At 39.3% G+C, this 14,173-nt stretch overlaps 1 long non-coding RNA gene across 1 annotated transcript; it reads right to left on the minus strand.

The window, feature by feature from the left end:
- Positions 1 to 1,360: 1,360 nt before the first annotated feature.
- On the minus strand, positions 1,361 to 2,471 carry LOC122066508. Its single transcript, XR_006136377.1, has 2 exons — positions 2,343 to 2,471; positions 1,361 to 1,877 (listed from the first exon to the last, which is right to left on the minus strand). It is a non-coding gene; the product is annotated as an uncharacterized LOC122066508 (long non-coding RNA).
- Positions 2,472 to 14,173: the final 11,702 nt, after the last annotated feature.

The following is a 14,173-nucleotide window of genomic DNA, read 5'->3' on the forward strand; positions in this document are numbered from 1 at the left end:
AGAGAGAGAGAGAGAGAGAGAGAAAGAGACCAAAAATATCACACTTCACAATGTTTATGACGACCAAAGACATTGTCTTTGCCAAAATGGAGGAGAGGAAAAGGAAGAAAGCATGACCACCTATTAAAAAAAACCTAAACCTCCCATAGTTCTAACTTACTATCATTTCTTATTTTATTTTTTCATAGGAAGGGGGGGGGGGAGAAAATACCAAAACACCAAATTAACGTATACAAAATTCCTAGGAGTTGAAAAAATTAATAGAAAATTTCAAAACAATGGGGAAAAAGGTATATTCAATATGGGAGGGGAAATTTTTGGAATTAGAGAGGCAGCTTTTGAAATTTTGAAATGGGAATACTTGACAAATGGTGCCTATAAGTAATTTATTTTAACATGATTCAAAGCATTAGACATGGAAATCCTTTACCAAACCACTATTTCTTTTGCTTAGAATGTAAGTATCCATCAAATGTAAAAAGTTTGAAGCAATCTGATTTCTAAGGTAGTCATAATGGATCTTATCATTTCTATCTTATCCAATAAGATTAAGACAAACTGATGAAAACTCCTGGAACCATTTGTCCAGTAAGCCTAGAGAATCATCCAAATGGAAAGAATGCAAATATCAAGTCCAAGAATGTCTATCAAGCTCTAAATCTTATTGAGAACTTCTCTCAAGTGGAAGGTACTGAAAGAAGAAGATAGTAATACTTGCTAGCAAATTGATCAACCAAGAGAATCTTTTCAGAAGAGTGTTTTCATACAACTCAGTTTACATATATTTCTTTTCCCAGTAAGCTATATATGCTACATGAAGAAGCAACCATAATGAAAAAAAATGAAGCTGGATGCAAGCCTGGTTCACTGGATGGGGAGAGGTTTGATTGGTATAGCCACACATAATTACATGACATCTAATGGAAAAAAAGCCCTTTTTCAACAGTCAGAGGGTCTAATTATCCAATCCATCTATAACTTGGGCAGGCTACCAATGAGACAGTAAGGTACTTAGGTGGTCTAGGAAACATTACAATGCTTTCAGCAATCCCACAAGACAACTCAAGTCAGTCTTACCCAAAATGTTCAAATAGAGTAAAAGAAAACAACTTGAGAATTGACATCGAGAGCATCTGAGACCACAATAATCTTATTATGAAACAAAAATTTATTAGAACTTTATTACACCATCAAATGCAATAAACGTAAAATCCCTAAGAGGACAACAAAATATCTGCACAACGATCTTGAAACCGGCTTCAGAACAGGAAGTTAATAATTCTTCCAAAATTGACTTTTTTCAACAAATAAATAATAATCCTAAGCTCAATTTCTGAGCACAGAAATGGAAGAAACCTGGTAAAAAGAAGAACACACTTTTAGTTACGATTCATTCAATAGTGGCCATGCATATCTTCAAATTTCAGTCCTAAACAAGCTTACGATAAAGGGCTTCAACACAGAGACGGTTCAAATGAAAGAAAAAAAAAAATACAACTTCTCATTAAGCATTACAAGAGAAGAATCTCACTAAAAAACAAGCTCTCGAGGATTAAAACTGAGCAATCCAAAGATCTTCCACCAAAAGATTCAAAACCCAAAAACAGTATAGCAACAATTAGAATTCCCAAAACAAGGAACCAACATATCATACTGAAATTTCAAAACCAATAGAATACTTCAACAAAAAACAAATGAAAATTGAAGAGCTTCAATTAAAGACGCATCAAAACGAGAAATTCAATTACAGGGAAGGGGACACATTCAGATTTGATTTTACCTTTGTATATCCAGGGTTTTGTATGTTGAATTTGGCGATGATGAAGGAATGGCCACCAGGATCGATTGGAGGCGGCAACCCACTGGAGAGAACAATGCTAATTAAAAAAAAAAAATCAGGATCAATTGCGAAAAAACTTTCTTCTCACCGGAATTCTAAAAGACCCAATTGCCAACATTTGAAATCTCTCTCTCTCTCTCAAACACTATCTCCTATTTGCCTTTAAATGGAATTCCTCCTCAGTTATTGAATTGATCAGTGCCGTTTTACTAAAACAAACTTTAATTGACTATTAATCCATACAATTAAAAATTGATGAGTTAATCATTAATCTTCAACCCTCTTCTAATATCATTAATCCATACAAAGGGATGGCAACAAAGAAATGTGGGACGGAGATGAAGATGGGTAAGAGAAGTGAGAAGGGGTTTTATCAAGTTCAGTTGCAGAAGTAGAGAGGGATGATTCCATCAATACCTTAGCCTCTACATATCGTCAAAGAGCAATACCAATGTTTAGGAGAGACTGAACGTAACAGAGTTGAGCAGCGGCAAGAGAGTACCTTGAATCGATCGTGCGAAGGCTAATCGAAGCAATCGAAGTTTGAAGATGGAGAAAATTGAAGGAGCAACTCGTGTGCCACTGAAGGAAGTGAGTGATCTCTGATTGCGTGAAGATGCGCTCGACGAAGGTGAGGCAGGGGATACCAGGTCTTGGTCGATTAAACATTTATTTATCACTATATTTAGTTATAGTAATTAAATTTTAAAAGATTTACAAGATCTTTTATTTTTGGGAAAAATGGATGCATTAAAGATTAAGAGAAAGTGGAGGGTACCAAAAAGAATAGAAACAATAAGGTATATGAAAAAAGTGATAATGAAAGATTTACAAGATCTTTTATTTTTGGGGAAAATGGATGCATTAAAGATTTAGAGAAAGTGGAGGGTACCAAAAATAATAGAAATAATAAGGAATATGAAAAAAGTGATAATGAAGAAGTTAAGGTATTTAAATAAATAAGAAGGATAAAATAGTCTAAGGAAAGGTTAGCCACGAAGCATGAGTACATAATTTTATATAATAGTATGATATATATATATATATATTTGTTGATGCCATTGTTTTGCTGCCATATATAGTAATTTACTGCTGCATATTGAATGAGAAATGAAATTTCTTGAAGGTTTGGTTACCTTATTTATGAAGAAAGGGGCTGCCATATAGTATTTGGTATTTATCTTGCTTATTGGAGAAGTTGATACACCTTGTCTGATAAGGTGTTTATAGGCTGAAGACAAAGGAATCAATTGGTGCATTATTCTGATTTTATTTTGTCTTTAATTTTTCATGTATGTTTGCTCAGGGATTTAGGTAGACTACATTTACTAGGTTTTTATTGCAAAGCCATATTATTGATTGTAAACGCTATTACGTGGGTGTGTAATAGTCGTAGTTGGGATTGTAGCTCCAAATACAGTGAGTGCTGTGTTGAATCTTGTAAGGGGGTTATTGCTCTTGTGTCGTCGGTGCGATTTGAATTGGGGTTGGTGCTCATGACTGTGGGTACAGTCAAATTACTAAGGCCAGATTTGAGTCGTAGCTCAAACGATCATTTGCATCGTGAATGTAGGTACATTACCGAACCACATATCTCTTTTTGTTGTGGTTTGTGATTTCTTTCAGGTATTGACTGACGAATGTGCACGTGAGGCAATTTGTGAAGATCTTTTTTAGACATCCCTGATTCACTCCCCCCTCTTAGTGATCCATTGGGTATAACTAACATTTTGATAACTTGAAATACTATAAGTCGAAGTTGTACTCCGGACAAACTAAATGCAATGCAATTTGAAAAAATAAAATTTCTGTTTTCATTCGTCAGCACAGCAGTATGTGACGAGGTACATGAGAGAGAGAGAGAGAGAGAGAGAGAGAGAGAGAGAGGTAACATTAGAATGTTCAACCCATTTTCGGCTCTTCCTCCTTATTATATAGGAGTATATGCCCCCATGGAATGGGTGTATCCATTAATTCCGACGACTTGAATTGAGAATTCTAATACGAGTTTCAAGAGGTAAATGTCTCTTGTAGGTATCCTATAATATGGATGTCTTTCAATTCTAATGAATGGATTAAAATATCTCAACCCAAGCACTAGGCTTGTACCTTTACTAATGGATATGTACATTAAGTGAGGACACCTTGTCTATACTAATGGATGTGTATAGGTATGTCACTCCTTGTCACTATTGAGTCTCTGCAAACACTGAGAGGGGGTGAATCAATGTGGCTAATTTCTCTTCTTTAATAACTATAAAAACTGACTTGGTAATCTCTTTAAACCCTAAATGTGTTGGCACACAGTTGTATGCACATTCAACCTCTCATAGGTACTAGTGTGCGCACCCATTCTACATTTCATGCACTTCTAAGTTGTACAATGCAAATAGAAAATCCATAGATAGGAATTTTTACGAGATTTGGCAGGATACCTACATCCCCGGAGTAGTGCCTCTAATGGCTTCATACCTACTCAATACACTATTTTAATTGCACCTAGAGTTAGGAGCACTCACACTCAGTTTTTCCAACTTACAATTGAGAAGGCATACACGGTGTCGATACAGATAGCATCTCCCACTATAAGCGAGCATCCCCTCTTGATATTTAGCACCCACCAAACACCTCTTATAAAGATAAAACAATAGTAATAGGCTTTTATAAATTGCCCTACAATCAAGCTTAACCTAGCATACATTCACAACAATGATACCTATTGCTAGCAGTTGTATATCAACATGGACAATCTCACAGCCCTTGTCTGGTGTTTTTAGAGATGTCCCAGATACTGACTTTACAAATTTGAATCTTAAACTCTCCTTTAGAGTTCGAGACTTGAACCTTCAAGTGAGCCCAACAAGAAAGACACTTCACTAAGTCACTCCTTGTCTTCTTCTTTTTTTTTGCTAAAAGATTATTTCATTAAAAGATCAGAGAATAGAAAATAAAAGCCATACAATAAAACATATTCAAAACAAAAAACCCTCACTAAATCTACCCTCCCACCTTCGGCATGGCCATCAGCAGGAGGATAAAGAAGCTCTAATTAAACTGAAAATGAGGCCTCCCATCTGAATCCCTTTGCAAGAGATCACAAATATGGGAAGGAAGCACCACATTATCACCCGAAATCCCTGTCTTTGCTGCATCTCTGGCCAAGTAATCAGCTATAGAGTTCCCTTCCCTGAAGTTATGAGATATCTTCCAGCTGACATTGTCAAGGAACAGCTTAAGATACATCCATCGTTGGAGAGCATACCATGGAATTTTCCTTTGCTGAATCGCTAGCACAACCGAGCTAGAGTCTGACTCCACCCATAAACAAGTGATGTTCATGGCCTTTGCACGCAGCAACCCCTCCATCAGACCCTCCACCTCCGCTTCAAATACTCCAGTAATACCCATATATTTTTTATAAGAGCCAATGACCCTGCCCTGATGGTCCCGAAATATACCTCCCGCTCCAGCCCGCCCTGGATTTCCCATAGAGCTGCCATCAAAGTTTAATTTTATCCAGAACATTGGAGGTTTACACCAGAAGACCTCCAAAATTTCTCTGTTCCCCACTCCCTGAATCTGAATCCCTAGGCGCCTACTGCACTGCAAATCTGCTATGGATTTAATCTCGCCTCTAGATCTTGGCTTGTTTCGTCTTATGTCCTCAAGAACCATCATTAGTACATACCTGCTTGACCGAAATTTATTTTCAAAAAGCCTTGCATTTCTCTCCCTCCATAAATGATCCAACACAATGGCAAAGCTCATATTCCACGCCTCCTTGCAGCAAACTAGTTTCAACTTTCTCTTCCACCATTGAGCAAGCTCAAGCAGAGAGCCCTGGCTGCCCCAAAGCACATTGAAAGCATCACAAAGAAGCCTCCAGATCTCTGCAGAGAAAGGGCATCTTATAAATAGATGCTCTAAAACTTCCTCATTTGAATTACAAAGGACACATCTAGACACCAGTGGGATCGCTTTCTTTTTTGCCACATTATCAGTAGGGACCTTTCCATTAATCACCCTCCATGCTAAAGTGGAAACCCGAGGCTGCTGCTTTTTACTCCATATGATAGAAGCCCAGGAAACTGTTGATTTTTTCACCCTTATATCCTCCCAAGTGGATTTGAAGCAAAATTCCCCATCATGAGAAAGGGACCAGATCCTCCTATCTTCACATTCATAATTAGGAATGTTAATTTTCTTCACCTCGTTTATTATGTTCCTCATAAAATTAGAGTTCATCTGAGGAAAATTCCAGTTAAAATTCACAATGAATCTGCTAACATTCCCATCCAAAACAGATATATCAATACCTTCCAGCATATCACTCTCTTTAATGGCACCTTGCCCTACCCAGGTATGCTTCCAGAAGTTTATTTTTTTTCCATCTCCCACCACCCATCTCTCTTTAGAAGATATGTAATCCCATATTTTCCTCATACCTGGCCAAATAGAGGATTTTCTGAATCCTTTCTTAGGGATACCCTCCCTATCAAGGAATCTAGCCCTCAGAAAAGAGCTCGCCATAGACTCTTCAGTCTTAATTCTCCAGGCAGATTTGCATAGCATTGTCTTGTTTATATCCCTCAATCTCCTCAATCCAAGACCCCCTTCCTCCTTAGGCTTACAGCATTGGTCCCAATTAACCACAATTTTTTTTGCATTGTCGACTTCCCCTGTCCAGACAAAATTCTTCATCCATCTTTCCAGAGTATTAATGAGAGAATTTGGCCACCAATAGACCGCAAAACTGTGAGTTGGAATGCTAAGAATCACAGAACGCACTAATTCCACCCTTCCTGCCATCGATAAAAGTCTTCCCTTCCAGCCCTCTAATCGATCCTTTGCCCTGTCTAGAATAGGCAAAATTGATTCTTTTTTAACCCTGCCCTTAAAAATTGATACACCCAGGTATCTGGTAGGAAAAGAACATAGGGGAATACCCATTTCCTCAACAATGGCCTGCTTGCGCTGGGGAGAAATATGGCCTAGAAAAATCTTACTTTTTTCTAGGTTAATGCACTGGCCAGCAAACTCCTGATATTTCACAAGAAAATTTTTTAAATGACGAACATACCTGAGAGAGGCGTTCCCAAATATGAAAATGTTATCTGCGAAGAGACTGTGAGCTGGAGTCGTCACCCCTCGAGGGCCATTAAGCGCCTTGAACTTTTTCTCTACTACAAGCTTTTGGAGACCTCTGCATAGCACCTCTTCAGCTAGAATAAATAGCATGGGGGATAGGGGATCCCCTTGTCTCAAACCCCTCTCCACCCCGAAATACCCTATTGGACCACCATTAAGAAGAACTGAAATTTTGGTAGAACCCAGCATCTGCTGCACCCACAATACCCACCTCTCTGAGAATCCAAATTTCCTTAGAACTTGAAAAATAAATCTCCAAGACATCGTGTCATAAGCCTTTTGGATATCTATTTTCAAACCCATTCCACCTCCTCTAGCCGTCGAAAACAATAAATTTGTTAGCTCAGACACCACTGAAATATTGGAATGAATTATTTTCCCCTTCTGGAAAGCACCCTGCTCTTCTGAAATTAGCCGATGCAAAACCCCTGATAATCTAGTCGCCATTATCTTAGAGATAATTTTGCAAAAGAAATTCCCCAAACATAATGGTCTAAATTTATCCAAGCTCATTGCCCCTTCCACTTTTGGAATTAATACTAGGAAGATAGTATTAATACCATTAGGCATTCTACCTTTACTGAAGAAACTTCGAACTGCATTGCAAACATCTAAATTAATAATTTCCCGGCAAGATCTATAGAATTTACCTGGGAAACCATCTGGGCCTGGAGCACTCTCAGGATCACGCTCCCAAACCATCTCTTTAATTTCTGCATTGCTCGGTAAGACATCCAGCCTCCATCTATCATGGTCATCGAGCACCTTTGCAATGCAATCTAACAACTCCAGGTGCTCAGAAGTTTCTGAATCCTTAAGAAAATTCTCATAAAACCCACTAACATAATCTTCCAATTGGCTCTTGTCGGAAATAATTTGCCCGTCTTCCTTTTTCAAAGTGTGAATAGAGTTTTTCAACCTTCTAATTTTTGCACTAACATGGAAAAATTTTGAGCATCTATCTCCTTGGGTTCGCCATCTCATTCTAGCCTTTTCAGCCCAGAGCTTTTCATGGTTCTCCATTGCTTTCAGCAACCTGGTTTTTGCATCCGCGTCTCTGGCAAAAATCTGGTCATTCATCCCATTTATTTCAATCTCACCCTGCAGTTCCTCCATCCCTTCCTGCGTAGCCTCCAATTCCAAATTAATGTTCGGAAAATTTTCTTTAGCCCATGGCCTAATCGCACCTTTCAGCCTCTTAATTTTCTGACTGAAAACATAAATAGCTGAACCACTAATCCATTCCTCCCATGATTCCTTAACCACTTTCATGAAGCTCTCATTCTCCATCCAGAATCTCTGGAATCGAAAGGGGCAGTTTTTAGGCCTTACCAAAGACTCTGAAATTACAAGGAGAGGGGAATGATCAGAGGCCCCCGTAGACATCACTTCCTGGTGACAATCATGAAGGGCAGAGAACCAAGAGTCATTACAAAAGGTCCTATCCAGAACAACAACTACATTTCCTCTTCTCCTATTGTTTGTCCAGGTGAATTTACGGCCCGTGGAAGGAACCTGAATTAAAGAACATCCATCCACCATTGCTGTGAAGTCAGCCGCCGATCCCATATTAAAGGCTCCTAGGCCTCTTTTCTCATGCGACTGGAGGGTGGCATTAAAATCTCCAATTACCATCCATGGAATACCTGGACCCGGGCATGAAGCAGTCAAATTAACCCACAACTCCCTTCTAGCCTGCCTGAAGCATTTAGCATGAACTATAGACAGGGAAAATTTTTTTTGCTTCCAGCTAGAACTCATAGAAATGTGCTGCTCCGATGAAGAAATAACCATCGGCTTTAAGAGACCCCTTTTCCACATAACCCAAAGATTAGGAACTTTTTGCATTCCTCATTATGAATGAACTCAGTTTCGAATCCATTTTTATTAAAAAACCTCTTAGGGAAGTCATGCACTTCCATCATCGGCTCAGCAATACACACTATATCTGGAGCTTTATCCCTCATAATTTTTCCTAAGGCTAATCTAGCAGCCTTCTTCCTTATACCTCTGATGTTCCAAAATAAAACCTTCATAGTCATCTCTTCAACAGAGGGAGCCTATCTGATTTTCTGGAAGCCTGCTCAGAGACCACAACATACTTCCCTTTTTGTTGCTTTCTTTTTTCTAGTTCTCCTTCTCGCATACAAGCCATTCTATCCACCTGATTCAAGTCCTCATGAAAAACCACCATTGCCCCATCAATTAGCTGCTGAGAGCTTCTATATTGACTATGAGAGAGCATAGCAATATTACCTCCACCCTCACCATGACCCGAGTTAGCCTGATTTTCAGACCGTCCCCTTCCAAAACCGGTTTGAAAATCGTCCATCTCATTCTCTGCATGCCAACAATCAGCCCCTTCCATCACCACACCATTTTTGAGAACTAAATCCATGATAGGCTCCCCTTCCATTCCCGCTCCAAGCCCCATATTCAAATCCATATCTGATGCAATCATATTATGGTTGACCTCCATCCCATCCTTATTTATTTCCATGAGTGGATCCATCTGTAAAGGAAGAACCACAGAAATATTCCCCATCCTTTGATTGCTTTCCATATTAGACAAATCCTCCCTTGATTGAGATCTAGAAACAACATCTCTATTCTCTCTTCTTATGGATAGAATCTGCCCCGATATGGTAACTGGGATTGCTGCCATTCCCTCTCCTCCTTCCACCGAGTGCCTCCCAGAACCATCGGAATTCTCCATTGTCGCCGCCGCCTGAAGCTCCCCCTCACGAAACCTCTTATCTCTAACATCTGCAGCTTTCTTATCTCTGCACTCTGGCAGAGAGTGTCCAATTTTTTTACAAAATCCGCATTTTGCCATTCCATCTTCATATACTATTTTTTGTTTAAATAAGAAAACCTCACCCGATCCTGGCTGCTTCCTCTCCACTTGTATCTCTTCCACCCTTTTTATCCCTGATACCACTTCCACTTGCACCCTCGCATAGCTAACCATTGCCGCCGATCTTGTTCTTCGATCCAAAGCCACAGGCCTACCTGCTCCCTTGGCCATAGAAAGAAGAATTTTCTCATGCCAGTATTCCAAAGGAAGATCTGGAAATCTGATCCAGACAAGTTTTGTGGGTATATTTGCCGCATGCACATCAAAATCAGGTTTCCAACGCTGAAAACGGATGAATTGGTCCTTCACTTTGATTAAATTTCTTCGCCATATGGAGGCCATGTCTCTTTCTAGCTCAAACTGGAATAGGATATATCCTTTTCCCATTGGAGAAAGCGCAATCCTTCCCTTCAAATTCCAGTCCTCTTTCGCTTCCTTACGAATATCATTCATTGATATAGATCTAAAATTCGCTCTCTCGATTATCGCAAATTTAAATCTTTCCAGTCTTTCTTCATACGCATCTTGAGGAATCACTATCCGAGTAAATGAACCTGCTTGGATCGGATCTGGCAACTGATCTACATCAGGAAGGGTGCTTCCCACAACTGTGGAGAAGGATCTCTTCGAGATAGTATTTCCTTCGTGAGCCTTTGTTGTTTCTGCTTCAGCCTCTGTCTCCTTTCTTCTTTCTTCTGCACCATCAACCGCCTTCAAACCTGAGGTAGAAAATAATGAAGGATTCCAAAAATCTGTCAGCAACATTTGACGTCCTTTGTCTGGAGGTCGCCCACCCCCAGGATCATGGCCGGAATTTCTAACCCTATCTGCCCACACTGCATCTCCCTTCTCCATCCCTCAGTTTTCTCCAAGTTTCCACTCAAAGTTTCAATTAGGATTCTTGCTTCACTCCTTGTCTTCTTCTACCTAATGCACAAAGAGGCTTAAACCCTAACTCTCTCTCTCTCTCTTGCCCCTTTTCTTAACTCACATTCAATACGTCATAATAATGCTTCAACAACCCTTCTCAAACCACCATTAATGGAATAAAAACCACTTCCATTTTGCTACAATACCCATTTAATGATTAACCAACAAAGGGGGAGCTTCCTCTCTCAAACCCATGGGTTTCTTCAGCTCAAAACTCTGTTATCAGCCCTCCAATGGATATAACACGAAAAAAAAAAGAAAGTAGTAACTTGAATAGACCAAGTTGGCTTTGTAAATCAAAAGTTATGGCGATTTGAATTTGGGCCAATGAGAAAGTCCCAAAAGGAATCTGTTAGAGCTGCGTAGGGTGCGTTGCCAGCATCCGGGGCGCAGGGCACATCTTAGTTGTCAAACATAACCTCTATATGTGCCTCAGATATGGACCATTAGATCTATCCAATAGATCTATAATTTTGACTATAGGATTGAAATTGGCGGTAAGGCAACTAACGTAAGCGGCTGGCATCATCATAGAAACCTTGTCAAGTTCTCACTGGATGGGTCTATTTGGCTTCCAAATTCCTTTTTAAAAGGCCCTGCATAAATTGCATATAGGTCCCTCCGATCTAGAGAAACAATGCTAAAAATCCCCAATGACTCGTTTGACCAGAAATTTCCAAAATTACATAAAGTCGTTCATTTTTCAAGAAAAATGCTGAAAAACCCTATGGACATGAGCTATTTTCAATCCGAATTTTAGATTTTTTAGACTGGTTCTACGTAAGACTCCATAATTCTCTCACACGGATTCAGATTGAGCCGAAACGAAGAGGGTATGTGATGTAGCTACACATCGGGATCGCATCTAATTCCAATCGGACCATCCCAAAGCCTTGAGAAGATAAGCTAGGATAGAAGCAAGGATGAGTAGAGTGGCATCCAACCTAGCCTAGCTATGCGCCCCCATTTAGAAAGGCAGCCCATCACCAGCCGACCTAGCTCCATTGTGTTGGAGGCAATGTAATTTTGACTCTCCCAATCCCAAGTTTCAATTAAGGCTGTATTAGTATGGACCGCGACCCAAGCTACACAAGCCTCTAGTACAACCCATCGTCAGACTCGGCAAAGTAAAAAGACCAAAATGCCCCTCAACTGTGTAGAAGCCATAATTTCTTCATCCAATATTGAAAGGGGACAAATCCGAGTGCGTTGGAAATAAAATTTTATGCTCACAGGAAGCCATATAGGATTTGACTTCTGAAAAATTCATCTTCAATACAGAAAATTTCCTCGAGTGAAATTAAGCTAAAAATGTCAATTTTGGACCTGAAAATGCGCCCCACCTACAATAGATGAACTAAACCACTCAAGCACCAATATACACTACTGCCATCTCATTAGAGAGATCGCACGTGCCACATCATCACTGCCATGTGGCCAAGGTTACCAACAAAAACAACTAGAAAACAACAGTGACATGGGCCAAGTTCAAATCCAAACGTAAGCCCTTTGAATTCAAAAATATTTACAAACCAAAAGGGTAATATATGGACTAGGAAATATACATCACATGCAACACACCACAACTCGACTTTGCTTGCACTTGATAAGGCTCGGCTTAGCAAGCAGACATATGTGAAAAAAGCACCCCAAAGCTACTTTGGCCCATGGGAGGAGGGAGACTTCCCTTAAAAAACTCGTGTCCCTTATAATTCCCATAATTCCTATAACTATGTATATACCTTTCCACTTCCTCCACTTCCAATGTGGGGCTAAACATTCCTCATACAAAAAGTGTGTTTACCCAAGATGAAAATCACAAGAAAGCAAAGTACAAAGCATATGGGATGGAAAATCAAAATTTTCAAAGTAGCGTGTGTATATATATATATATTATATTATGGGGAACTTTCCTGTGAGGGAGTGTGATTCTTAATCAAGCACGTGCGAGGGCCAATGGGAGCTCATGAGGAAGCATTTACAAAATGTCATTTTTCATTTTCCATTTCGCCCCCATATATTTAGGCACAGGGGCCAAGAAGAAGAAGAAGAAGAAGAAGAAGAAGGGGCGATAGTGGCAGGGGAGTATAAGGCCCTGGACAACTACTCATGGCAAAGTGGTTGCAAACCAGATAGAGAGAAGCGGCTCCACTGATAAGTTGTAGTGGCTAGCAGAGGAGTGAGAAAGGAGGGGAGAGATGGTGCAACAATTGTGAAAAAAATGTGGATGCAACAAGGAAAGGGTTGAATTGTTAAAATGCAAAGAAGAGGATCCGACGATCAATAAGATGCTAGTATACGATTTCATTACATTCCGCTAGTGTGTCCAACATATTATAATCGATTTTGTTTTTTTCTTCTTATCAAAACGATTTTAAATTCAAGTAATTTATTTATAAAAATTACCTATTTAAGGTCATTAATCATCGTTTTCAACCGATCAACCCTCCAAGGGTATTTCGACCATTTTCCCAAATATGATTTAAAGGAATCATAAGATTCATAAAAGTTTCCTAGCCCATAAATTGGACTTCTCCTACTGCACAATATCTAGTCATCATCACCCAATGTGACTTTAGAATGACAAAATAGACCCTGCAAAGAACTATTTGGCAAAGAAAATTTTATTTGATGAGGGTGGACTTGGTTCAATGGCATTGTTGTTTTATTGTGGTCAAGAGGGCTATATTCGAGTTAAAAAACAGTTTCTCCGCGAATTAGAGGTAAGACTGTCTGCATTATGACCCTCCTCTTCCTCTAAAAAAAAAAAAATATCCATGCAAAGCACGTTAGCAGGTATTTTATCAAGCCAAGGTTATAATATATTTGTCTCTCTACCCATTGATTCCCGCGGTGAAAAAAGTCAAAAGGGTTGCTTTTTGGCTTCCCCCAAACCCCAGGCTGTCGTTTTTATCAACAACGATAATAATATTAATTAAGAGAAGGCTAGTAGTCGAAATCCCAAATTTTACTTTCAAACAAAGAAGAAGACCCCACATAACGATTTCATTTTCTACTTACTCTACTTTAAAGACAATGATGACTAATTAAGATGGTGGGGTTCCTAGAGTGGCCCCGTTAGATCCCAAATTTTCTTTTATTTTAAAATAAGGAAGAAGACCCCATCTCCATAAGTTATTCATTTATTAATTTTCATATATACGCATTCGATTCTTAGATGGTAAGACTCCTAGCTTTTCATAACCGTGTATACGTGGGCCGATCCGATCGATCAATTATCTTTCTAGAAAGGAAGAGAGATCCCAATCCCGAGTACCCACCAATGGGCAATCAGAGTTTTTATCTTTATTTTTAGTTAGAAAAAAGAATTATCCTCATAACATTCTTTACGTCCAAACATAACTGGGTATAAAAAAGTGAATGAAACTTGATTATTA

Source organism: Macadamia integrifolia, unplaced genomic scaffold (genome assembly GCF_013358625.1).
Source record: "Macadamia integrifolia cultivar HAES 741 unplaced genomic scaffold, SCU_Mint_v3 scaffold2424, whole genome shotgun sequence".
NCBI lineage: Eukaryota > Viridiplantae > Streptophyta > Magnoliopsida > Proteales > Proteaceae > Macadamia > Macadamia integrifolia.